The following is a 23,046-nucleotide window of genomic DNA, read 5'->3' as shown; positions in this document are numbered from 1 at the left end:
GTGTCAGGCAGGGGCAGAGGACGGTGACAGGTGACAGGCCGGGCGGGAAGGAGTCAGTCAGGCAGGGGCCGTGGAGGAGACGGGCTGGGTAAGGGTTAGGGTTCGTGTCAGGGCACAAGTCACAATCGCAAAGACCTGGAAGCCACCCGAGTGCCCATCGACCCACGAGTGGGTAAATAAAATGTGGCGCGTGGACACCACGGAGTGCTATTCGGCTATGAGGAGCAGCGGTGAGGGGGCACCTCTCGTGGTTCTCCTGGCCAGAGCTGGAACCCGTTCCAGTAAGCCAAGTATCCCAAGAATGGACACACGAGCACCACGTGCTCGCGCTCACCAGCAAATGGGTACGAACCGATGGACACCTAAGTGGACACAGAGGAATCACCTTCTTCGGGTGGGTGTCGGGCGGGTGGGGGGAGGGGATGGGCATACACATCCATTAGGAATGGGGTGGGTACGCACCGACTGGGGGATGGGCGCACTTGAAGCTCTGACCCGAGGGGGGAGGCTGGGAGAGGGCAACGCACCCGACCTTAACATTGGTGCCCCCACAATATGCTGGAACAACATGAGAGGTAAATGAATAAGAACACGGGGGGGGAGGGGGGCACGGGCAACACATGTCACCTTAACACTTGGACTCCCATCATCTGCTTGAAAAGAGAGAGAAAAGAAAATGCAATAATAGAGATAAGAGACACTTTTTAAAAATAATGAATCCGGCCGGGCGCTGTGGCTCACGCCTGTAATCCTAGCTCTTGGGAGGCCGAGGCGGGCGGATTGCTCAAGGTCAGGAGTTCAAAACCAGCCTGAGCAAGAGCGAGACCCCGTCTCTACTATAAATAGAAAGAAATTAATTGGCCAACTGATATATATATAAAAAATTAGCGGGGCATGGTGGCGCATGCCTGCAGTCCCAGCTACCCGGGAGGCTGAGGCAGAAGGATCACTCGAGCCCAGGAGTTTGAAGTTGCTGTGAGCTAGGCTGACGCCACGGCACTCACTCTAGCCTGGGCAACAAACCGAGACTCTGTCTCAAAAAAAAAAAAAAAATGAATCCGAAGAGAAAAGTAAAAGGAGGCCTGTGGAGCAGGTCTGGGTGTGACTCCGGATCCCCGAACATCAGGTGCCACCACCAAAGATTCCTACGTGTAGCCCATAGAACCCCAAAAGCAACGGGAGGAGTTCTGGTCACATACTCCCTCAAAATGACATCCTGGCCTTCTTCTGGAACTCCCTCCCCTCTCAGACTCTCAAGGTTTCCTCCAGCGTGTCGGCTCCCACAGAGCAGACCTTTGGTCTGAGACCTGACAGTCCAGAAGCCAGGCATGCTGCCGCGTGGCGGCGGTGTCACGGCTCGGGACAAGAGGAGGCCCCACGGTGCGGGCTGGGGCGCCAGGCACCGCGGCGGGCGCCGAGGGTGGGGGTCCCCCCCACCCCGGGCCGCCCCCGCACTCCCAGAAACGCGACAGAACCAGAGGCAAAAAAAAAAAAGAAGAAGCCTACGGCACCCGGTATTCCCGGGCGGTCTCCCATCCAAGTTCTAACCAGGCCCGAGCCTGCTTAGCTTCCGAGACCAGACGGGATCGGGCGCGTTCGGGGTGGTGTGGCCGTGGACGGCGGAGGGCGCCCCTGCCCCGCTCAAGAAGCCGAGCCTCTCCGCGCTTCCCCGCCGCCTCCTCCCGCCCCAGGCCCCGCGCCGGGTCGGGCCTGTTGAGTTCGCCGGCCGGGTCCCGCGGGCTCCGAGGGACGGGGGTGACAGGCGGGGCGGGCAGGGAGCGGCGGGCCGGGGTTGGGGGCTGTCTCTGTATACACACACACTCACACGCACTCACTCACTCACTCACACTCACACAAGATGCGCCTCCACGGCTGGACCCGCCAAGGTGGAGACCTTCAAGCCCCCCTCCTCTCCTTGCCTGGCCTCCTTCACCTCCCCGCCCCCCACCCCCAGCGCGCCGGGGCCGCTGACTGCGCACGGGCGGGAGGGGCGGGGCGCTCGCCCTTTGACCCCAGCCAGGGGCGGCCCTCCCCCACAACCCCTTTCAGCTGCGCCCCCCACCCTGTGGCCTGGCGGCCGCCTATTCCCCCGGGCCAGGGCTGGGGCACAGCGCACGGGGGAGGGGAGCCAGTGTATGGGGCGTCTCTCTCTCTCGGGATGTGTCCCATGGGTGGGGTGGGGTGGCGTGGTTTGTGGGGCGCTGAAGAAATCAGTCCCCTCCATCTCCTCCCTCTGGAAAACACCCAAGCCCTTGGAGAACTGCCCGCACCTCTACCTACCGTGGGGGCCGGGACCCTCCTCTGTGTCCTCCTGTGGCCCAGTCCAAGGGGCCTGGGCCTGGCCGGGGCTGCATTGGACCCCAACCACCCTGGCGTGTGGACTCGCCAAAAATCGGCGATTAGATATTGGATTCCAGCGTCATTGAGGTCATTTCACTAATGAGTGCACCGCAAAGAGTTTCCTAATCCATCTGTGAGGGTGGCAACCGAAAGAGAATTTTAGAGCTGACAGAATAGGCGAGGAAAGGCATAGGAGATTTCCACACCCAGTAAGGAAGCCTTTCCCGAAGTGGAAGAAAGAAAGGAGCAAACAGAGACACCGGTAGCCCGCCCGGATCAGAGTCTGCCCCTGAGAGAAAGTACCCTGACCAGGTTCACCCGTGGGTGGGTCGCGAGCTAGCGGCATTCAGAAGAGCGAGGCCCGCAGTCTGTGCGGAAGACACCTGCACTCGGGTGTGTGTGGCGGCACAATTCACAAGCAGCTCCAGATGTTAAACCAAGGAGAAGCCAGGGAGTTCCCAACGCCCCAGGTGTCCTCAGCCCACGACTGGCTGCTGTGGGAATGCGAAGCCCGGCTCCTGGTCTCAGAGCGGGGCAACCAGGAGGTGTGATGTCCACCCCGGCGTTCCCAGGAGGATCAGACTGAAGCTGGGACTTGGCCTGAAAGTGTCCCCTCGCATGGCCACCCCCTTCCCCTTCCTGCTCCTCTACTCCTGGTGCCCCTCCATCCAGGGGCCAGACCTTAAAGAGTCACCCGCAAGAGAATCCTGGTCCCAAAGGAGCCTTCTGGGGGACCCCTGCTGAGAGAGGTTGTGGGCCTGGCCCGCTGGGGCTCTGCCCGACCCAGGGCTGAGAGATGCAACCTCCCAGCTCTGGGTCCCTGCAGGAAGTGTTGGCAAGCACAGGGCCAGTCCTCCAAAGGCCCAGGTGCAGGGAGCCCAGGCCAAGCAGCCTGTGGAAGAAGCCACATGCTGTGCCACCCCGGGGAACACGACTGCAGGCCACGGCCCTTCCCACCTCCTCCTCCTCCTCCTCCTCCTCCTCCTCCTCCTCCTCCTCCTCCCACCCCGCCCCCGCCCCCGCCCCCACATGGCACAGGGCCCAGAGACACCTCAGACACTTGCTACCCAAAGTGCAAAGGGCATCAGTTGCTCCTCCAAACCCCCCCCCCAGCCCAGCAGACCGCGTTGTCCAGCCAGCCCCCGGGCCTCCCTGGGGAGCCCAGCACAAAAGTGCAGACACCCACCGGACCCTCAATCTCAGTTTTCGGATGTTTTTGCCACTCTAAGGACCCGCAGGCCAGCTGGGCCTTCTGGCAGGACAGAGAGCCCCGGAATCCGACGTGGAGAGCTGGGTGTACGTCCCCATGAGGAGGCGGTCCCCACCTCCGCGGCTATCCCCTTGCGGGGAGCGGCAGCCGCGGGGCCTCAGAGAAGACACCAGGCTGGGCCCCCACGGCACAGCGGGAGCACGTCCCCCGCAGGCCACTTAGCGACGGCGGCCAGCCGGCGGACGGTTGGGTTGCGCGAGACGCTGCGGCCGCCCTGCTACCGGGTTCCTGGGAGGGCGTCCTGGAACCAGCGTCCACACCAAGCCCTTGGAAGGCCCAGGCGACGGAGGAGCCCCGTCAGGCAGGGGCCGAGGACGGTGACGGCCCGGGCGGGGAGGAGCGTGTCAGGCAGGGGCAGAGGACGGTGACAGGTGACAGGCCGGGCGGGAAGGAGTCAGTCAGGCAGGGGCCGTGGAGGAGACGGGCTGGGTAAGGGTTAGGGTTAGTGTCAGGGCACAAGTCACAATCGCAAAGACCTGGAAGCCACCCGAGTGCCCATCGACCCACGAGTGGGTAAGTAAAATGTGGCCCGTGGACACCACGGAGTGCTATTCGGCTATGAGGAGCAGCGGTGAGGGGGCACCTCTCGTGGTTCTCCTGGCCAGAGCTGGAACCCGTTCCAGTAAGCCAAGTATCCCAAGAATGGACACACGAGCACCACGTGCTCGCGCTCACCAGCAAATGGGTACGAACCGATGGACACCTAAGTGGACACAGAGGAATCACCTTCTTCGGGTGGGTGTCGGGCGGGTGGGGGGAGGGGATGGGCATACACATCCATTAGGAATGGGGTGGGTACGCACCGACTGGGGGATGGGCGCACTTGAAGCTCTGACCCGAGGGGGGAGGCTGGGAGAGGGCAACGCACCCGACCTTAACATTGGTGCCCCCACAATATGCTGGAACAACATGAGAGGTAAATGAATAAGAACACGGGGGGGGGAGGGGGGCACGGGCAACACATGTCACCTTAACACTTGGACTCCCATCATCTGCTTGAAAAGAGAGAGAAAAGAAAATGCAATAATAGAGATAAGAGACACTTTTTAAAAATAATGAATCCGGCCGGGCGCTGTGGCTCACGCCTGTAATCCTAGCTCTTGGGAGGCCGAGGCGGGCGGATTGCTCAAGGTCAGGAGTTCAAAACCAGCCTGAGCAAGAGCGAGACCCCGTCTCTACTATAAATAGAAAGAAATTAATTGGCCAACTGATATATATATAAAAAATTAGCGGGGCATGGTGGCGCATGCCTGCAGTCCCAGCTACCCGGGAGGCTGAGGCAGAAGGATCACTCGAGCCCAGGAGTTTGAAGTTGCTGTGAGCTAGGCTGACGCCACGGCACTCACTCTAGCCTGGGCAACAAACCGAGACTCTGTCTCAAAAAAAAAAAAAAAAATGAATCCGAAGAGAAAAGTAAAAGGAGGCCTGTGGAGCAGGTCTGGGTGTGACTCCGGATCCCCGAACATCAGGTGCCACCACCAAAGATTCCTACGTGTAGCCCATAGAACCCCAAAAGCAACGGGAGGAGTTCTGGTCACATACTCCCTCAAAATGACATCCTGGCCTTCTTCTGGAACTCCCTCCCCTCTCAGACTCTCAAGGTTTCCTCCAGCGTGTCGGCTCCCACAGAGCAGACCTTTGGTCTGAGACCTGACAGTCCAGAAGCCAGGCATGCTGCCGCGTGGCGGCGGTGTCACAGCTCGGGACAAGAGGAGGCCCCACGGTGCGGGCTGGGGCGCCAGGCACCGCGGCGGGCGCCGAGGGTGGGGGTCCCCCCACCCCGGGCCGCCCCCGCACTCCCAGAAACGCGACAGAACCAGAGGCAAAAAAAAAAAAGAAGAAGCCTACGGCACCCGGTATTCCCGGGCGGTCTCCCATCCAAGTTCTAACCAGGCCCGAGCCTGCTTAGCTTCCGAGACCAGACGGGATCGGGCGCGTTCGGGGTGGTGTGGCCGTGGACGGCGGAGGGCGCCCCTGCCCCGCTCAAGAAGCCGAGCCTCTCCGCGCTTCCCCGCCGCCTCCTCCCGCCCCAGGCCCCGCGCCGGGTCGGGCCTGTTGAGTTCGCCGGCCGGGTCCCGCGGGCTCCGAGGGACGGGGGTGACAGGCGGGGCGGGCAGGGAGCGGCGGGCCGGGGTTGGGGGCTGTCTCTGTATACACACACACTCACACGCACTCACTCACTCACTCACACTCACACAAGATGCGCCTCCACGGCTGGACCCGCCAAGGTGGAGACCTTCAAGCCCCCCTCCTCTCCTTGCCTGGCCTCCTTCACCTCCCCGCCCCCCACCCCCAGCGCGCCGGGGCCGCTGACTGCGCACGGGCGGGAGGGGCGGGGCGCTCGCCCTTTGACCCCAGCCAGGGGCGGCCCTCCCCCACAACCCCTTTCAGCTGCGCCCCCCACCCTGTGGCCTGGCGGCCGCCTATTCCCCCGGGCCAGGGCTGGGGCACAGCGCACGGGGGAGGGGAGCCAGTGTATGGGGCGTCTCTCTCTCTCGGGATGTGTCCCATGGGTGGGGTGGGGTGGCGTGGTTTGTGGGGCGCTGAAGAAATCAGTCCCCTCCATCTCCTCCCTCTGGAAAACACCCAAGCCCTTGGAGAACTGCCCGCACCTCTACCTACCGTGGGGGCCGGGACCCTCCTCTGTGTCCTCCTGTGGCCCAGTCCAAGGGGCCTGGGCCTGGCCGGGGCTGCATTGGACCCCAACCACCCTGGCGTGTGGACTCGCCAAAAATCGGCGATTAGATATTGGATTCCAGCGTCATTGAGGTCATTTCACTAATGAGTGCACCGCAAAGAGTTTCCTAATCCATCTGTGAGGGTGGCAACCGAAAGAGAATTTTAGAGCTGACAGAATAGGCGAGGAAAGGCATAGGAGATTTCCACACCCAGTAAGGAAGCCTTTCCCGAAGTGGAAGAAAGAAAGGAGCAAACAGAGACACCGGTAGCCCGCCCGGATCAGAGTCTGCCCCTGAGAGAAAGTACCCTGACCAGGTTCACCCGTGGGTGGGTCGCGAGCTAGCGGCATTCAGAAGAGCGAGGCCCGCAGTCTGTGCGGAAGACACCTGCACTCGGGTGTGTGTGGCGGCACAATTCACAAGCAGCTCCAGATGTTAAACCAAGGAGAAGCCAGGGAGTTCCCAACGCCCCAGGTGTCCTCAGCCCACGACTGGCTGCTGTGGGAATGCGAAGCCCGGCTCCTGGTCTCAGAGCGGGGCAACCAGGAGGTGTGATGTCCACCCCGGCGTTCCCAGGAGGATCAGACTGAAGCTGGGACTTGGCCTGAAAGTGTCCCCTCGCATGGCCACCCCCTTCCCCTTCCTGCTCCTCTACTCCTGGTGCCCCTCCATCCAGGGGCCAGACCTTAAAGAGTCACCCGCAAGAGAATCCTGGTCCCAAAGGAGCCTTCTGGGGGACCCCTGCTGAGAGAGGTTGTGGGCCTGGCCCGCTGGGGCTCTGCCCGACCCAGGGCTGAGAGATGCAACCTCCCAGCTCTGGGTCCCTGCAGGAAGTGTTGGCAAGCACAGGGCCAGTCCTCCAAAGGCCCAGGTGCAGGGAGCCCAGGCCAAGCAGCCTGTGGAAGAAGCCACATGCTGTGCCACCCCGGGGAACACGACTGCAGGCCACGGCCCTTCCCACCTCCTCCTCCTCCTCCTCCTCCTCCTCCTCCTCCTCCTCCTCCTCCTCCCACCCCGCCCCCGCCCCCGCCCCCACATGGCACAGGGCCCAGAGACACCTCAGACACTTGCTACCCAAAGTGCAAAGGGCATCAGTTGCTCCTCCAAACCCCCCCCCCCAGCCCAGCAGACCGCGTTGTCCAGCCAGCCCCCGGGCCTCCCTGGGGAGCCCAGCACAAAAGTGCAGACACCCACCGGACCCTCAATCTCAGTTTTCGGATGTTTTTGCCACTCTAAGGACCCGCAGGCCAGCTGGGCCTTCTGGCAGGACAGAGAGCCCCGGAATCCGACGTGGAGAGCTGGGTGTACGTCCCCATGAGGAGGCGGTCCCCACCTCCGCGGCTATCCCCTTGCGGGGAGCGGCAGCCGCGGGGCCTCAGAGAAGACACCAGGCTGGGCCCCCACGGCACAGCGGGAGCACGTCCCCCGCAGGCCACTTAGCGACGGCGGCCAGCCGGCGGACGGTTGGGTTGCGCGAGACGCTGCGGCCGCCCTGCTACCGGGTTCCTGGGAGGGCGTCCTGGAACCAGCGTCCACACCAAGCCCTTGGAAGGCCCAGGCGACGGAGGAGCCCCGTCAGGCAGGGGCCGAGGACGGTGACGGCCCGGGCGGGGAGGAGCGTGTCAGGCAGGGGCAGAGGACGGTGACAGGTGACAGGCCGGGCGGGAAGGAGTCAGTCAGGCAGGGGCCGTGGAGGAGACGGGCTGGGTAAGGGTTAGGGTTCGTGTCAGGGCACAAGTCACAATCGCAAAGACCTGGAAGCCACCCGAGTGCCCATCGACCCACGAGTGGGTAAATAAAATGTGGCGCGTGGACACCACGGAGTGCTATTCGGCTATGAGGAGCAGCGGTGAGGGGGCACCTCTCGTGGTTCTCCTGGCCAGAGCTGGAACCCGTTCCAGTAAGCCAAGTATCCCAAGAATGGACACACGAGCACCACGTGCTCGCGCTCACCAGCAAATGGGTACGAACCGATGGACACCTAAGTGGACACAGAGGAATCACCTTCTTCGGGTGGGTGTCGGGCGGGTGGGGGGAGGGGATGGGCATACACATCCATTAGGAATGGGGTGGGTACGCACCGACTGGGGGATGGGCGCACTTGAAGCTCTGACCCGAGGGGGGAGGCTGGGAGAGGGCAACGCACCCGACCTTAACATTGGTGCCCCCACAATATGCTGGAACAACATGAGAGGTAAATGAATAAGAACACGGGGGGGGAGGGGGGCACGGGCAACACATGTCACCTTAACACTTGGACTCCCATCATCTGCTTGAAAAGAGAGAGAAAAGAAAATGCAATAATAGAGATAAGAGACACTTTTTAAAAATAATGAATCCGGCCGGGCGCTGTGGCTCACGCCTGTAATCCTAGCTCTTGGGAGGCCGAGGCGGGCGGATTGCTCAAGGTCAGGAGTTCAAAACCAGCCTGAGCAAGAGCGAGACCCCGTCTCTACTATAAATAGAAAGAAATTAATTGGCCAACTGATATATATATAAAAAATTAGCGGGGCATGGTGGCGCATGCCTGCAGTCCCAGCTACCCGGGAGGCTGAGGCAGAAGGATCACTCGAGCCCAGGAGTTTGAAGTTGCTGTGAGCTAGGCTGACGCCACGGCACTCACTCTAGCCTGGGCAACAAACCGAGACTCTGTCTCAAAAAAAAAAAAAAAATGAATCCGAAGAGAAAAGTAAAAGGAGGCCTGTGGAGCAGGTCTGGGTGTGACTCCGGATCCCCGAACATCAGGTGCCACCACCAAAGATTCCTACGTGTAGCCCATAGAACCCCAAAAGCAACGGGAGGAGTTCTGGTCACATACTCCCTCAAAATGACATCCTGGCCTTCTTCTGGAACTCCCTCCCCTCTCAGACTCTCAAGGTTTCCTCCAGCGTGTCGGCTCCCACAGAGCAGACCTTTGGTCTGAGACCTGACAGTCCAGAAGCCAGGCATGCTGCCGCGTGGCGGCGGTGTCACGGCTCGGGACAAGAGGAGGCCCCACGGTGCGGGCTGGGGCGCCAGGCACCGCGGCGGGCGCCGAGGGTGGGGGTCCCCCCCACCCCGGGCCGCCCCCGCACTCCCAGAAACGCGACAGAACCAGAGGCAAAAAAAAAAAAGAAGAAGCCTACGGCACCCGGTATTCCCGGGCGGTCTCCCATCCAAGTTCTAACCAGGCCCGAGCCTGCTTAGCTTCCGAGACCAGACGGGATCGGGCGCGTTCGGGGTGGTGTGGCCGTGGACGGCGGAGGGCGCCCCTGCCCCGCTCAAGAAGCCGAGCCTCTCCGCGCTTCCCCGCCGCCTCCTCCCGCCCCAGGCCCCGCGCCGGGTCGGGCCTGTTGAGTTCGCCGGCCGGGTCCCGCGGGCTCCGAGGGACGGGGGTGACAGGCGGGGCGGGCAGGGAGCGGCGGGCCGGGGTTGGGGGCTGTCTCTGTATACACACACACTCACACGCACTCACTCACTCACTCACACTCACACAAGATGCGCCTCCACGGCTGGACCCGCCAAGGTGGAGACCTTCAAGCCCCCCTCCTCTCCTTGCCTGGCCTCCTTCACCTCCCCGCCCCCCACCCCCAGCGCGCCGGGGCCGCTGACTGCGCACGGGCGGGAGGGGCGGGGCGCTCGCCCTTTGACCCCAGCCAGGGGCGGCCCTCCCCCACAACCCCTTTCAGCTGCGCCCCCCACCCTGTGGCCTGGCGGCCGCCTATTCCCCCGGGCCAGGGCTGGGGCACAGCGCACGGGGGAGGGGAGCCAGTGTATGGGGCGTCTCTCTCTCTCGGGATGTGTCCCATGGGTGGGGTGGGGTGGCGTGGTTTGTGGGGCGCTGAAGAAATCAGTCCCCTCCATCTCCTCCCTCTGGAAAACACCCAAGCCCTTGGAGAACTGCCCGCACCTCTACCTACCGTGGGGGCCGGGACCCTCCTCTGTGTCCTCCTGTGGCCCAGTCCAAGGGGCCTGGGCCTGGCCGGGGCTGCATTGGACCCCAACCACCCTGGCGTGTGGACTCGCCAAAAATCGGCGATTAGATATTGGATTCCAGCGTCATTGAGGTCATTTCACTAATGAGTGCACCGCAAAGAGTTTCCTAATCCATCTGTGAGGGTGGCAACCGAAAGAGAATTTTAGAGCTGACAGAATAGGCGAGGAAAGGCATAGGAGATTTCCACACCCAGTAAGGAAGCCTTTCCCGAAGTGGAAGAAAGAAAGGAGCAAACAGAGACACCGGTAGCCCGCCCGGATCAGAGTCTGCCCCTGAGAGAAAGTACCCTGACCAGGTTCACCCGTGGGTGGGTCGCGAGCTAGCGGCATTCAGAAGAGCGAGGCCCGCAGTCTGTGCGGAAGACACCTGCACTCGGGTGTGTGTGGCGGCACAATTCACAAGCAGCTCCAGATGTTAAACCAAGGAGAAGCCAGGGAGTTCCCAACGCCCCAGGTGTCCTCAGCCCACGACTGGCTGCTGTGGGAATGCGAAGCCCGGCTCCTGGTCTCAGAGCGGGGCAACCAGGAGGTGTGATGTCCACCCCGGCGTTCCCAGGAGGATCAGACTGAAGCTGGGACTTGGCCTGAAAGTGTCCCCTCGCATGGCCACCCCCTTCCCCTTCCTGCTCCTCTACTCCTGGTGCCCCTCCATCCAGGGGCCAGACCTTAAAGAGTCACCCGCAAGAGAATCCTGGTCCCAAAGGAGCCTTCTGGGGGACCCCTGCTGAGAGAGGTTGTGGGCCTGGCCCGCTGGGGCTCTGCCCGACCCAGGGCTGAGAGATGCAACCTCCCAGCTCTGGGTCCCTGCAGGAAGTGTTGGCAAGCACAGGGCCAGTCCTCCAAAGGCCCAGGTGCAGGGAGCCCAGGCCAAGCAGCCTGTGGAAGAAGCCACATGCTGTGCCACCCCGGGGAACACGACTGCAGGCCACGGCCCTTCCCACCTCCTCCTCCTCCTCCTCCTCCTCCTCCTCCTCCTCCTCCTCCCACCCCGCCCCCGCCCCCGCCCCCACATGGCACAGGGCCCAGAGACACCTCAGACACTTGCTACCCAAAGTGCAAAGGGCATCAGTTGCTCCTCCAAACCCCCCCCCCAGCCCAGCAGACCGCGTTGTCCAGCCAGCCCCCGGGCCTCCCTGGGGAGCCCAGCACAAAAGTGCAGACACCCACCGGACCCTCAATCTCAGTTTTCGGATGTTTTTGCCACTCTAAGGACCCGCAGGCCAGCTGGGCCTTCTGGCAGGACAGAGAGCCCCGGAATCCGACGTGGAGAGCTGGGTGTACGTCCCCATGAGGAGGCGGTCCCCACCTCCGCGGCTATCCCCTTGCGGGGAGCGGCAGCCGCGGGGCCTCAGAGAAGACACCAGGCTGGGCCCCCACGGCACAGCGGGAGCACGTCCCCCGCAGGCCACTTAGCGACGGCGGCCAGCCGGCGGACGGTTGGGTTGCGCGAGACGCTGCGGCCGCCCTGCTACCGGGTTCCTGGGAGGGCGTCCTGGAACCAGCGTCCACACCAAGCCCTTGGAAGGCCCAGGCGACGGAGGAGCCCCGTCAGGCAGGGGCCGAGGACGGTGACGGCCCGGGCGGGGAGGAGCGTGTCAGGCAGGGGCAGAGGACGGTGACAGGTGACAGGCCGGGCGGGAAGGAGTCAGTCAGGCAGGGGCCGTGGAGGAGACGGGCTGGGTAAGGGTTAGGGTTAGTGTCAGGGCACAAGTCACAATCGCAAAGACCTGGAAGCCACCCGAGTGCCCATCGACCCACGAGTGGGTAAGTAAAATGTGGCCCGTGGACACCACGGAGTGCTATTCGGCTATGAGGAGCAGCGGTGAGGGGGCACCTCTCGTGGTTCTCCTGGCCAGAGCTGGAACCCGTTCCAGTAAGCCAAGTATCCCAAGAATGGACACACGAGCACCACGTGCTCGCGCTCACCAGCAAATGGGTACGAACCGATGGACACCTAAGTGGACACAGAGGAATCACCTTCTTCGGGTGGGTGTCGGGCGGGTGGGGGGAGGGGATGGGCATACACATCCATTAGGAATGGGGTGGGTACGCACCGACTGGGGGATGGGCGCACTTGAAGCTCTGACCCGAGGGGGGAGGCTGGGAGAGGGCAACGCACCCGACCTTAACATTGGTGCCCCCACAATATGCTGGAACAACATGAGAGGTAAATGAATAAGAACACGGGGGGGGGAGGGGGGCACGGGCAACACATGTCACCTTAACACTTGGACTCCCATCATCTGCTTGAAAAGAGAGAGAAAAGAAAATGCAATAATAGAGATAAGAGACACTTTTTAAAAATAATGAATCCGGCCGGGCGCTGTGGCTCACGCCTGTAATCCTAGCTCTTGGGAGGCCGAGGCGGGCGGATTGCTCAAGGTCAGGAGTTCAAAACCAGCCTGAGCAAGAGCGAGACCCCGTCTCTACTATAAATAGAAAGAAATTAATTGGCCAACTGATATATATATAAAAAATTAGCGGGGCATGGTGGCGCATGCCTGCAGTCCCAGCTACCCGGGAGGCTGAGGCAGAAGGATCACTCGAGCCCAGGAGTTTGAAGTTGCTGTGAGCTAGGCTGACGCCACGGCACTCACTCTAGCCTGGGCAACAAACCGAGACTCTGTCTCAAAAAAAAAAAAAAAATGAATCCGAAGAGAAAAGTAAAAGGAGGCCTGTGGAGCAGGTCTGGGTGTGACTCCGGATCCCCGAACATCAGGTGCCACCACCAAAGATTCCTACGTGTAGCCCATAGAACCCCAAAAGCAACGGGAGGAGTTCTGGTCACATACTCCCTCAAAATGACATCCTGGCCTTCTTCTGGAACTCCCTCCCCTCTCAGACTCTCAAGGTTTCCTCCAGCGTGTCGGCTCCCACAGAGCAGACCTTTGGTCTGAGACCTGACAGTCCAGAAGCCAGGCATGCTGCCGCGTGGCGGCGGTGTCACAGCTCGGGACAAGAGGAGGCCCCACGGTGCGGGCTGGGGCGCCAGGCACCGCGGCGGGCGCCGAGGGTGGGGGTCCCCCCACCCCGGGCCGCCCCCGCACTCCCAGAAACGCGACAGAACCAGAGGCAAAAAAAAAAAAGAAGAAGCCTACGGCACCCGGTATTCCCGGGCGGTCTCCCATCCAAGTTCTAACCAGGCCCGAGCCTGCTTAGCTTCCGAGACCAGACGGGATCGGGCGCGTTCGGGGTGGTGTGGCCGTGGACGGCGGAGGGCGCCCCTGCCCCGCTCAAGAAGCCGAGCCTCTCCGCGCTTCCCCGCCGCCTCCTCCCGCCCCAGGCCCCGCGCCGGGTCGGGCCTGTTGAGTTCGCCGGCCGGGTCCCGCGGGCTCCGAGGGACGGGGGTGACAGGCGGGGCGGGCAGGGAGCGGCGGGCCGGGGTTGGGGGCTGTCTCTGTATACACACACACTCACACGCACTCACTCACTCACTCACACTCACACAAGATGCGCCTCCACGGCTGGACCCGCCAAGGTGGAGACCTTCAAGCCCCCCTCCTCTCCTTGCCTGGCCTCCTTCACCTCCCCGCCCCCCACCCCCAGCGCGCCGGGGCCGCTGACTGCGCACGGGCGGGAGGGGCGGGGCGCTCGCCCTTTGACCCCAGCCAGGGGCGGCCCTCCCCCACAACCCCTTTCAGCTGCGCCCCCCACCCTGTGGCCTGGCGGCCGCCTATTCCCCCGGGCCAGGGCTGGGGCACAGCGCACGGGGGAGGGGAGCCAGTGTATGGGGCGTCTCTCTCTCTCGGGATGTGTCCCATGGGTGGGGTGGGGTGGCGTGGTTTGTGGGGCGCTGAAGAAATCAGTCCCCTCCATCTCCTCCCTCTGGAAAACACCCAAGCCCTTGGAGAACTGCCCGCACCTCTACCTACCGTGGGGGCCGGGACCCTCCTCTGTGTCCTCCTGTGGCCCAGTCCAAGGGGCCTGGGCCTGGCCGGGGCTGCATTGGACCCCAACCACCCTGGCGTGTGGACTCGCCAAAAATCGGCGATTAGATATTGGATTCCAGCGTCATTGAGGTCATTTCACTAATGAGTGCACCGCAAAGAGTTTCCTAATCCATCTGTGAGGGTGGCAACCGAAAGAGAATTTTAGAGCTGACAGAATAGGCGAGGAAAGGCATAGGAGATTTCCACACCCAGTAAGGAAGCCTTTCCCGAAGTGGAAGAAAGAAAGGAGCAAACAGAGACACCGGTAGCCCGCCCGGATCAGAGTCTGCCCCTGAGAGAAAGTACCCTGACCAGGTTCACCCGTGGGTGGGTCGCGAGCTAGCGGCATTCAGAAGAGCGAGGCCCGCAGTCTGTGCGGAAGACACCTGCACTCGGGTGTGTGTGGCGGCACAATTCACAAGCAGCTCCAGATGTTAAACCAAGGAGAAGCCAGGGAGTTCCCAACGCCCCAGGTGTCCTCAGCCCACGACTGGCTGCTGTGGGAATGCGAAGCCCGGCTCCTGGTCTCAGAGCGGGGCAACCAGGAGGTGTGATGTCCACCCCGGCGTTCCCAGGAGGATCAGACTGAAGCTGGGACTTGGCCTGAAAGTGTCCCCTCGCATGGCCACCCCCTTCCCCTTCCTGCTCCTCTACTCCTGGTGCCCCTCCATCCAGGGGCCAGACCTTAAAGAGTCACCCGCAAGAGAATCCTGGTCCCAAAGGAGCCTTCTGGGGGACCCCTGCTGAGAGAGGTTGTGGGCCTGGCCCGCTGGGGCTCTGCCCGACCCAGGGCTGAGAGATGCAACCTCCCAGCTCTGGGTCCCTGCAGGAAGTGTTGGCAAGCACAGGGCCAGTCCTCCAAAGGCCCAGGTGCAGGGAGCCCAGGCCAAGCAGCCTGTGGAAGAAGCCACATGCTGTGCCACCCCGGGGAACACGACTGCAGGCCACGGCCCTTCCCACCTCCTCCTCCTCCTCCTCCTCCTCCTCCTCCTCCTCCTCCTCCTCCTCCCACCCCGCCCCCGCCCCCGCCCCCACATGGCACAGGGCCCAGAGACACCTCAGACACTTGCTACCCAAAGTGCAAAGGGCATCAGTTGCTCCTCCAAACCCCCCCCCCCAGCCCAGCAGACCGCGTTGTCCAGCCAGCCCCCGGGCCTCCCTGGGGAGCCCAGCACAAAAGTGCAGACACCCACCGGACCCTCAATCTCAGTTTTCGGATGTTTTTGCCACTCTAAGGACCCGCAGGCCAGCTGGGCCTTCTGGCAGGACAGAGAGCCCCGGAATCCGACGTGGAGAGCTGGGTGTACGTCCCCATGAGGAGGCGGTCCCCACCTCCGCGGCTATCCCCTTGCGGGGAGCGGCAGCCGCGGGGCCTCAGAGAAGACACCAGGCTGGGCCCCCACGGCACAGCGGGAGCACGTCCCCCGCAGGCCACTTAGCGACGGCGGCCAGCCGGCGGACGGTTGGGTTGCGCGAGACGCTGCGGCCGCCCTGCTACCGGGTTCCTGGGAGGGCGTCCTGGAACCAGCGTCCACACCAAGCCCTTGGAAGGCCCAGGCGACGGAGGAGCCCCGTCAGGCAGGGGCCGAGGACGGTGACGGCCCGGGCGGGGAGGAGCGTGTCAGGCAGGGGCAGAGGACGGTGACAGGTGACAGGCCGGGCGGGAAGGAGTCAGTCAGGCAGGGGCCGTGGAGGAGACGGGCTGGGTAAGGGTTAGGGTTAGTGTCAGGGCACAAGTCACAATCGCAAAGACCTGGAAGCCACCCGAGTGCCCATCGACCCACGAGTGGGTAAGTAAAATGTGGCCCGTGGACACCACGGAGTGCTATTCGGCTATGAGGAGCAGCGGTGAGGGGGCACCTCTCGTGGTTCTCCTGGCCAGAGCTGGAACCCGTTCCAGTAAGCCAAGTATCCCAAGAATGGACACACGAGCACCACGTGCTCGCGCTCACCAGCAAATGGGTACGAACCGATGGACACCTAAGTGGACACAGAGGAATCACCTTCTTCGGGTGGGTGTCGGGCGGGTGGGGGGAGGGGATGGGCATACACATCCATTAGGAATGGGGTGGGTACGCACCGACTGGGGGATGGGCGCACTTGAAGCTCTGACCCGAGGGGGGAGGCTGGGAGAGGGCAACGCACCCGACCTTAACATTGGTGCCCCCACAATATGCTGGAACAACATGAGAGGTAAATGAATAAGAACACGGGGGGGGGAGGGGGGCACGGGCAACACATGTCACCTTAACACTTGGACTCCCATCATCTGCTTGAAAAGAGAGAGAAAAGAAAATGCAATAATAGAGATAAGAGACACTTTTTAAAAATAATGAATCCGGCCGGGCGCTGTGGCTCACGCCTGTAATCCTAGCTCTTGGGAGGCCGAGGCGGGCGGATTGCTCAAGGTCAGGAGTTCAAAACCAGCCTGAGCAAGAGCGAGACCCCGTCTCTACTATAAATAGAAAGAAATTAATTGGCCAACTGATATATATATAAAAAATTAGCGGGGCATGGTGGCGCATGCCTGCAGTCCCAGCTACCCGGGAGGCTGAGGCAGAAGGATCACTCGAGCCCAGGAGTTTGAAGTTGCTGTGAGCTAGGCTGACGCCACGGCACTCACTCTAGCCTGGGCAACAAACCGAGACTCTGTCTCAAAAAAAAAAAAAAAAATGAATCCGAAGAGAAAAGTAAAAGGAGGCCTGTGGAGCAGGTCTGGGTGTGACTCCGGATCCCCGAACATCAGGTGCCACCACCAAAGATTCCTACGTGTAGCCCATAGAACCCCAAAAGCAACGGGAGGAGTTCTGGTCACATACTCCCTCAAAATGACATCCTGGCCTTCTTCTGGAACTCCCTCCCCTCTCAGACTCTCAAGGTTTCCTCCAGCGTGTCGGCTCCCACAGAGCAGACCTTTGGTCTGAGACCTGACAGTCCAGAAGCCAGGCATGCTGCCGCGTGGCGGCGGTGTCACGGCTCGGGACAAGAGGAGGCCCCACGGTGCGGGCTGGGGCGCCAGGCACCGCGGCGGGCGCCGAGGGTGGGGGTCCCCCCACCCCGGGCCGCCCCCGCACTCCCAGAAACGCGACAGAACCAGAGGCAAAAAAAAAAAAGAAGAAGCCTACGGCACCCGGTATTCCCGGGCGGTCTCCCATCCAAGTTCTAACCAGGCCCGAGCCTGCTTAGCTTCCGAGACCAGACGGGATCGGGCGCGTTCGGGGTGGTGTGGCCGTGGACGGCGGAGGGCGCCCCTGCCCCGCTCAAGAAGCCGAGCCTCTCCGCGCTTCCCCGCCGCCTCCTCCCGCCCCAGGCCCCGCGCCGGGTCGGGCCTGTTGAGTTCGCCGGCCGGGTCCCGCGGGCTCCGAGGGACGGGGGTGACAGGCGGGGCGGGCAGGGAGCGGCGGGCCGGGGTTGGGGGCTGTCTCTGTATACACACACACTCACACGCACTCACTCACTCACTCACACTCACACAAGATGCGCCTCCACGGCTGGACCCGCCAAGGTGGAGACCTTCAAGCCCCCCTCCTCTCCTTGCCTGGCCTCCTTCACCTCCCCGCCCCCCACCCCCAGCGCGCCGGGGCCGCTGACTGCGCACGGGCGGGAGGGGCGGGGCGCTCGCCCTTTGACCCCAGCCAGGGGCGGCCCTCCCCCACAACCCCTTTCAGCTGCGCCCCCCACCCTGTGGCCTGGCGGCCGCCTATTCCCCCGGGCCAGGGCTGGGGCACAGCGCACGGGGGAGGGGAGCCAGTGTATGGGGCGTCTCTCTCTCTCGGGATGTGTCCCATGGGTGGGGTGGGGTGGCGTGGTTTGTGGGGCGCTGAAGAAATCAGTCCCCTCCATCTCCTCCCTCTGGAAAACACCCAAGCCCTTGGAGAACTGCCCGCACCTCTACCTACCGTGGGGGCCGGGACCCTCCTCTGTGTCCTCCTGTGGCCCAGTCCAAGGGGCCTGGGCCTGGCCGGGGCTGCATTGGACCCCAACCACCCTGGCGTGTGGACTCGCCAAAAATCGGCGATTAGATATTGGATTCCAGCGTCATTGAGGTCATTTCACTAATGAGTGCACCGCAAAGAGTTTCCTAATCCATCTGTGAGGGTGGCAACCGAAAGAGAATTTTAGAGCTGACAGAATAGGCGAGGAAAGGCATAGGAGATTTCCACACCCAGTAAGGAAGCCTTTCCCGAAGTGGAAGAAAGAAAGGAGCAAACAGAGACACCGGTAGCCCGCCCGGATCAGAGTCTGCCCCTGAGAGAAAGTACCCTGACCAGGTTCACCCGTGGGTGGGTCGCGAGCTAGCGGCATTCAGAAGAGCGAGGCCCGCAGTCTGTGCGGAAGACACCTGCACTCGGGTGTGTGTGGCGGCACAATTCACAAGCAGCTCCAGATGTTAAACCAAGGAGAAGCCAGGGAGTTCCCAACGCCCCAGGTGTCCTCAGCCCACGACTGGCTGCTGTGGGAATGCGAAGCCCGGCTCCTGGTCTCAGAGCGGGGCAACCAGGAGGTGTGATGTCCACCCCGGCGTTCCCAGGAGGATCAGACTGAAGCTGGGACTTGGCCTGAAAGTGTCCCCTCGCATGGCCACCCCCTTCCCCTTCCTGCTCCTCTACTCCTGGTGCCCCTCCATCCAGGGGCCAGACCTTAAAGAGTCACCCGCAAGAGAATCCTGGTCCCAAAGGAGCCTTCTGGGGGACCCCTGCTGAGAGAGGTTGTGGGCCTGGCCCGCTGGGGCTCTGCCCGACCCAGGGCTGAGAGATGCAACCTCCCAGCTCTGGGTCCCTGCAGGAAGTGTTGGCAAGCACAGGGCCAGTCCTCCAAAGGCCCAGGTGCAGGGAGCCCAGGCCAAGCAGCCTGTGGAAGAAGCCACATGCTGTGCCACCCCGGGGAACACGACTGCAGGCCACGGCCCTTCCCACCTCCTCCTCCTCCTCCTCCTCCTCCTCCTCCTCCTCCTCCTCCTCCTCCCACCCCGCCCCCGCCCCCGCCCCCACATGGCACAGGGCCCAGAGACACCTCAGACACTTGCTACCCAAAGTGCAAAGGGCATCAGTTGCTCCTCCAAACCCCCCCCCCCAGCCCAGCAGACCGCGTTGTCCAGCCAGCCCCCGGGCCTCCCTGGGGAGCCCAGCACAAAAGTGCAGACACCCACCGGACCCTCAATCTCAGTTTTCGGATGTTTTTGCCACTCTAAGGACCCGCAGGCCAGCTGGGCCTTCTGGCAGGACAGAGAGCCCCGGAATCCGACGTGGAGAGCTGGGTGTACGTCCCCATGAGGAGGCGGTCCCCACCTCCGCGGCTATCCCCTTGCGGGGAGCGGCAGCCGCGGGGCCTCAGAGAAGACACCAGGCTGGGCCCCCACGGCACAGCGGGAGCACGTCCCCCGCAGGCCACTTAGCGACGGCGGCCAGCCGGCGGACGGTTGGGTTGCGCGAGACGCTGCGGCCGCCCTGCTACCGGGTTCCTGGGAGGGCGTCCTGGAACCAGCGTCCACACCAAGCCCTTGGAAGGCCCAGGCGACGGAGGAGCCCCGTCAGGCAGGGGCCGAGGACGGTGACGGCCCGGGCGGGGAGGAGCGTGTCAGGCAGGGGCAGAGGACGGTGACAGGTGACAGGCCGGGCGGGAAGGAGTCAGTCAGGCAGGGGCCGTGGAGGAGACGGGCTGGGTAAGGGTTAGGGTTAGTGTCAGGGCACAAGTCACAATCGCAAAGACCTGGAAGCCACCCGAGTGCCCATCGACCCACGAGTGGGTAAGTAAAATGTGGCCCGTGGACACCACGGAGTGCTATTCGGCTATGAGGAGCAGCGGTGAGGGGGCACCTCTCGTGGTTCTCCTGGCCAGAGCTGGAACCCGTTCCAGTAAGCCAAGTATCCCAAGAATGGACACACGAGCACCACGTGCTCGCGCTCACCAGCAAATGGGTACGAACCGATGGACACCTAAGTGGACACAGAGGAATCACCTTCTTCGGGTGGGTGTCGGGCGGGTGGGGGGAGGGGATGGGCATACACATCCATTAGGAATGGGGTGGGTACGCACCGACTGGGGGATGGGCGCACTTGAAGCTCTGACCCGAGGGGGGAGGCTGGGAGAGGGCAACGCACCCGACCTTAACATTGGTGCCCCCACAATATGCTGGAACAACATGAGAGGTAAATGAATAAGAACACGGGGGGGGGAGGGGGGCACGGGCAACACATGTCACCTTAACACTTGGACTCCCATCATCTGCTTGAAAAGAGAGAGAAAAGAAAATGCAATAATAGAGATAAGAGACACTTTTTAAAAATAATGAATCCGGCCGGGCGCTGTGGCTCACGCCTGTAATCCTAGCTCTTGGGAGGCCGAGGCGGGCGGATTGCTCAAGGTCAGGAGTTCAAAACCAGCCTGAGCAAGAGCGAGACCCCGTCTCTACTATAAATAGAAAGAAATTAATTGGCCAACTGATATATATATAAAAAATTAGCGGGGCATGGTGGCGCATGCCTGCAGTCCCAGCTACCCGGGAGGCTGAGGCAGAAGGATCACTCGAGCCCAGGAGTTTGAAGTTGCTGTGAGCTAGGCTGACGCCACGGCACTCACTCTAGCCTGGGCAACAAACCGAGACTCTGTCTCAAAAAAAAAAAAAAAAATGAATCCGAAGAGAAAAGTAAAAGGAGGCCTGTGGAGCAGGTCTGGGTGTGACTCCGGATCCCCGAACATCAGGTGCCACCACCAAAGATTCCTACGTGTAGCCCATAGAACCCCAAAAGCAACGGGAGGAGTTCTGGTCACATACTCCCTCAAAATGACATCCTGGCCTTCTTCTGGAACTCCCTCCCCTCTCAGACTCTCAAGGTTTCCTCCAGCGTGTCGGCTCCCACAGAGCAGACCTTTGGTCTGAGACCTGACAGTCCAGAAGCCAGGCATGCTGCCGCGTGGCGGCGGTGTCACGGCTCGGGACAAGAGGAGGCCCCACGGTGCGGGCTGGGGCGCCAGGCACCGCGGCGGGCGCCGAGGGTGGGGGTCCCCCCCACCCCGGGCCGCCCCCGCACTCCCAGAAACGCGACAGAACCAGAGGCAAAAAAAAAAAAGAAGAAGCCTACGGCACCCGGTATTCCCGGGCGGTCTCCCATCCAAGTTCTAACCAGGCCCGAGCCTGCTTAGCTTCCGAGACCAGACGGGATCGGGCGCGTTCGGGGTGGTGTGGCCGTGGACGGCGGAGGGCGCCCCTGCCCCGCTCAAGAAGCCGAGCCTCTCCGCGCTTCCCCGCCGCCTCCTCCCGCCCCAGGCCCCGCGCCGGGTCGGGCCTGTTGAGTTCGCCGGCCGGGTCCCGCGGGCTCCGAGGGACGGGGGTGACAGGCGGGGCGGGCAGGGAGCGGCGGGCCGGGGTTGGGGGCTGTCTCTGTATACACACACACTCACACGCACTCACTCACTCACTCACACTCACACAAGATGCGCCTCCACGGCTGGACCCGCCAAGGTGGAGACCTTCAAGCCCCCCTCCTCTCCTTGCCTGGCCTCCTTCACCTCCCCGCCCCCCACCCCCAGCGCGCCGGGGCCGCTGACTGCGCACGGGCGGGAGGGGCGGGGCGCTCGCCCTTTGACCCCAGCCAGGGGCGGCCCTCCCCCACAACCCCTTTCAGCTGCGCCCCCCACCCTGTGGCCTGGCGGCCGCCTATTCCCCCGGGCCAGGGCTGGGGCACAGCGCACGGGGGAGGGGAGCCAGTGTATGGGGCGTCTCTCTCTCTCGGGATGTGTCCCATGGGTGGGGTGGGGTGGCGTGGTTTGTGGGGCGCTGAAGAAATCAGTCCCCTCCATCTCCTCCCTCTGGAAAACACCCAAGCCCTTGGAGAACTGCCCGCACCTCTACCTACCGTGGGGGCCGGGACCCTCCTCTGTGTCCTCCTGTGGCCCAGTCCAAGGGGCCTGGGCCTGGCCGGGGCTGCATTGGACCCCAACCACCCTGGCGTGTGGACTCGCCAAAAATCGGCGATTAGATATTGGATTCCAGCGTCATTGAGGTCATTTCACTAATGAGTGCACCGCAAAGAGTTTCCTAATCCATCTGTGAGGGTGGCAACCGAAAGAGAATTTTAGAGCTGACAGAATAGGCGAGGAAAGGCATAGGAGATTTCCACACCCAGTAAGGAAGCCTTTCCCGAAGTGGAAGAAAGAAAGGAGCAAACAGAGACACCGGTAGCCCGCCCGGATCAGAGTCTGCCCCTGAGAGAAAGTACCCTGACCAGGTTCACCCGTGGGTGGGTCGCGAGCTAGCGGCATTCAGAAGAGCGAGGCCCGCAGTCTGTGCGGAAGACACCTGCACTCGGGTGTGTGTGGCGGCACAATTCACAAGCAGCTCCAGATGTTAAACCAAGGAGAAGCCAGGGAGTTCCCAACGCCCCAGGTGTCCTCAGCCCACGACTGGCTGCTGTGGGAATGCGAAGCCCGGCTCCTGGTCTCAGAGCGGGGCAACCAGGAGGTGTGATGTCCACCCCGGCGTTCCCAGGAGGATCAGACTGAAGCTGGGACTTGGCCTGAAAGTGTCCCCTCGCATGGCCACCCCCTTCCCCTTCCTGCTCCTCTACTCCTGGTGCCCCTCCATCCAGGGGCCAGACCTTAAAGAGTCACCCGCAAGAGAATCCTGGTCCCAAAGGAGCCTTCTGGGGGACCCCTGCTGAGAGAGGTTGTGGGCCTGGCCCGCTGGGGCTCTGCCCGACCCAGGGCTGAGAGATGCAACCTCCCAGCTCTGGGTCCCTGCAGGAAGTGTTGGCAAGCACAGGGCCAGTCCTCCAAAGGCCCAGGTGCAGGGAGCCCAGGCCAAGCAGCCTGTGGAAGAAGCCACATGCTGTGCCACCCCGGGGAACACGACTGC

General features: G+C 62.7%; 6 pseudogenes; all 6 read right to left on the bottom strand.

Annotated features, from left to right (window-relative positions):
• Positions 1-1,499: 1,499 nt before the first annotated feature.
• On the bottom strand, positions 1,500-1,618 carry LOC142867461 (uncharacterized; annotated as a pseudogene).
• Positions 1,619-5,451: 3,833 nt separating this feature from the next.
• Positions 5,452-5,570, bottom strand: LOC142867460 (uncharacterized; annotated as a pseudogene).
• A 3,836-nt stretch (positions 5,571-9,406) lies between these two features.
• LOC142867459 (uncharacterized) lies at positions 9,407-9,525 on the bottom strand (annotated as a pseudogene).
• A 3,829-nt stretch (positions 9,526-13,354) lies between these two features.
• On the bottom strand, positions 13,355-13,473 carry LOC142867458 (uncharacterized; annotated as a pseudogene).
• Positions 13,474-17,310: 3,837 nt separating this feature from the next.
• LOC142867456 (uncharacterized) lies at positions 17,311-17,429 on the bottom strand (annotated as a pseudogene).
• Positions 17,430-21,267: 3,838 nt separating this feature from the next.
• Positions 21,268-21,386, bottom strand: LOC142867455 (uncharacterized; annotated as a pseudogene).
• Positions 21,387-23,046: the final 1,660 nt, after the last annotated feature.

Source organism: Microcebus murinus, unplaced genomic scaffold (genome assembly GCF_040939455.1).
Source record: "Microcebus murinus isolate Inina unplaced genomic scaffold, M.murinus_Inina_mat1.0 scaf017_hap2_Mmur4.0, whole genome shotgun sequence".
Taxonomy (NCBI): domain Eukaryota; kingdom Metazoa; phylum Chordata; class Mammalia; order Primates; family Cheirogaleidae; genus Microcebus; species Microcebus murinus.
This window is presented reverse-complemented; position numbering and strand designations above follow the sequence as displayed.